Consider the following 3,821-nt stretch of genomic DNA (forward strand, 5'->3'; position numbering starts at 1 on the left):
GTAATAAACGTGCTCAAAACGAGCATCCGAACCATCAATTAAGCACTGCATACCCCGTCAGCAAATGTAGCCGTTGTTTTGTAACAGCTTCGCTCAATTAACTACAATTAACGCCAAAAGTCGCGGGTTCAAGTGACCTAATTGTCATTATCAACTCTGCCTGATTAACTTCACCTGAATTCACACCGATGGTCGTGGGTTCTAGTGCCGTAATTAAATATATCCTAATTAAACCTGTCTTACGATATTCGCTATCGAACATGATAAGCGAACGACCGATGAGGATTGATTGGGGCTTATAATGGTCGGATCAAGTTCCATAAGACTGATAATGACACCGGTATGCCTGGACATGAGCAAGTGGCACAATGCTTATGCATAGAGAAAGGAGAAGTGAACTTTATTCGATGCGTAAAATAGTAGCTGGGACCCTGCCAGGGGAGCTAACGTGGAGGCAGTGGCGCAGCTAGGTCGTCTGGCACCCGGGGCCCATAGGTCTTCTGTCAACCCCCCCCCCCCCCCCCCCCCGCGGATGTAGCCGACAGAAAGGGTGTTTTCAGATGTATATGACACCCCCCCCCCTCCACTGGCCCCTTGCACCCGGGGCCCACGGCGTCCCGGCCCCCCCTGTTGCTACGCTACTGCGTGGAGGCCATGTGGCCGCGACGCGGTCAGCCCACTCCGTCAGCATGACTTGGCATCTAGACTATTGCAGTCTCTGCGTGAATTCTTTTTTACTATCGGTTCTTTCAGGTGTCACACACACGTGTTACATTGAACAAAATGAGAAAGAAACTTTAGTTTTACTCTTGGTTTTGTATTTCATAGCGTAGTTTTTGCAGCAGCAAACAGTTTTAAGGCATTTAAATGACCGCTTCACGGAAGCTTCCCTTTATGTTACATTTCAAAATGTGCGTTAGTTCTGCATAATTCTTTTTGCACTCATTCTCTCTCCTTATCAACTAATTAGCGCAGGCTGCTTTGTGAAGCCGTTCTCCTGTGTCGACAGTGTGTGTGTGTGCTTCGAACGGAACTCAGAAATGCTACACACCACTTTTTACAGCGTTTAATTAATGGCGTACTCTCTATGAGCGTTTTCCTACTTTCACACTCGGAATTCCCGTCCGCATACCGGCGCCTAAGTGAAAGGAATCAAAACGATCATGTTGCTCGGATAGTTGGTTTATGCATTGAGTGAAAGCGAGCAGCTTGGACGGGGGAGCAGAAAGACACAATTAAGGAAAACGCTAGTTATTTCTTTCTGCTGTCCGGTGTGCGCGATCTTATAATGAAATCAACAAAAAAATTCTACCCAAGTCTAAAATTCTGTAACAGCGCAAGCACTTATTTTAAAAGGTGTAAATCGCTCTCGCATGTACTGGCGATCGTATGTAATGTTGCAGGATTCGCGATAATAAAAAAAAACGGAGTTGAAATTTAACTCGACGTTTGGCCGTGTCTATCCTTGTCTCCTCATTTATTGTGCGCAACTCATACCCATTTATGCATGCAAGCACCCCCTTCTAGTCTTTTACTGGCTTTGAAAAAAAAACAATGTCTTGACATCGTGCTCCTGCTGAGCTCAGAGCCATTTTAGAAGGACCTGTTCGCAAAAGAATTAGACAAATAGTACGTTACATGAGACTGCAACACAGTCTAGGACTAGAGCTTTCAATATAACTCATACTCGCACTATGGGCACCCTGCAATGGTCAGGCGGCGCAGCGATCGGCTCAGCCGTCAGCGCCACCGTGTCAGTAGCGCGAAACACCGAGGCGGCCACTGCTACGGAGGCGTGCTTTTGCGGCGCTCGTTTGAAACCTGGCGGACGTTCTAAATTGCGTTTTTAAGGCAATCGAAAACATCGAGGCTCATTTTGGATCACCGACACTAACGAAAGGACGTCAAATTTACGAATACAACCACGTATTTCGTGTCAAATAAGTAAACAGCACGGACATCACAGCGAGGTGCTTAAATTAAATTGTGGTGTTTTAGGTGCGAAACCCACGATCTGCTTAGGAGGCACGCCGTGGTGCGGGGCTCCGGAATAATTTGGACCAACTGGCGTTCTTTAACTTGGACATAAATCTAATTACACGGGCCTTTGGGTATTTCGACCCTATCGAAATTCGGTCGCCGTGGCCAGGATATAATCCCGCGACCTAGTGGTTAGCAGCCCAACACCATAGCCACTAAGCAACCACCACAGGTCGCGAAGTATTTGTCACAACAAAGCAAGCATGCTTACGACGTCGAACTCAAAGTGAGTTAACAAATCATTATTTTATGCCATTTAAGTGAGCAAATACAGCCGTGGACGTCTTTCAACTGTCATTTGTCGCTTCATTACTTGGAGCGTGCCTTGCACCTCACAATTGTAGAGGTTTCGGCAAATTGGCAGGTAAGTGCTTTTTTCTCCGTTGACAAAGTGCCTCGAGCATATTCTGGTATTGTCGTTCGGGCTCGAATGTGATGAGCAATTACCGCTGAAGCATCATAGAGATCAATAAGCTGAGACTAAATAACGTGAAGACTGAACAAATATGCGCTATCGTGCGCGAGCGAAATGCTAATTTTCGAATACTCGACGTGTGCTGCAGTGTACTCCAACCTTAGTTTTGTTGTTCTGAGTGCGAGAAAATATCGGCAGGAATGAGCTCAGTTCCAGCATTCGCGTCGTGATCTTGGCGCAGGAAGAAACAAAGTGCGTACAAGGATCCAGCCCGAAGCGCCTACGAAGCTAGATATGGCACGTAACAACAACAGCGCGTTTGTTTTGGAGCAAGACGAGTTAAACAACTATCTAAACTGATTTACAAGAGCGGGAATGAGTTCACGCATTCTTATGCAGTTGACGCTTTATTGTGTTTGTTTTTCAGATGTCGCTGCTGGTTCTTTTCTTTTATTTATTTGTGTTGTTCTTGCCATTTACGTCTTAGTTCGTTTAACAGAAATTCGCAAGACCGACACGAACCACGACGATCCACTTCAGCCGCCGGTTGCTTCCCCTGGTTTTGAAGGGAAGCGGTGCAAGTTGATACCGACATCCCCTTGGCGGTTGTGACAATCCTTAGCGCAGCAGTATCTGTGCTTGTTCTTTTTGTTCACACTTCTCACGAAGGAGCTGCCAAGAGGCCGCGGCGAATTCACTGGAAAATTGGAAAAGCAGGCTTTCAGGTGGGCCTGAACGCACGACGGAGAATGGTGAAATGACGGTGACGGCCTACCCGCGGATGCTAACCGCCGCTGCTAGGTGGCGCGACATGTACAGGCAAACTTCATTGCAGGGTGCCCATACATTCGCAATATACACGCGCACGTCACATACACCGTATTAAAATACGCAAATATTTTAAATGTAATGAACACTTGAACACATTAGATTTGTACGCGAGAAAACGCGAGATTAAAAGAATAAATAATATACATAAGACATTGTATGAAATGAGAAGCTGAAGTAAAACACCAAGGAAATACGTCATTATCGAGACTCCCGGAAACTGTCTTCAAAACAACCAGCTGACACGCTCAAAATAACAATGTAAAGAAAACAAGCTAGATACATTCAAGCACTGAACAATGTGGGAAGGGTTGCCGTGACGTACTCTATGAAGTTGCAAGTCTGGAGCGGTTCCAGACTCATCAACCCACGACGCACGTGTTCCTTCAACTAGTACCGTACTAATGAGGCGGGTCCCGCAAAGAGTTGCATGCAGTGCTTTCCGATACCGCCCTGTCTCGATCCCAATCCATCACTGACACAGCCGTCGAAAGGGGCATATCACCCTTAGATAAGCCGAGGTCAACAAAATGGTGCT

The sequence above is a fragment of the Dermacentor albipictus genome, chromosome 6, assembly GCF_038994185.2.
Source record: "Dermacentor albipictus isolate Rhodes 1998 colony chromosome 6, USDA_Dalb.pri_finalv2, whole genome shotgun sequence".
Lineage (NCBI taxonomy): Eukaryota > Metazoa > Arthropoda > Arachnida > Ixodida > Ixodidae > Dermacentor > Dermacentor albipictus.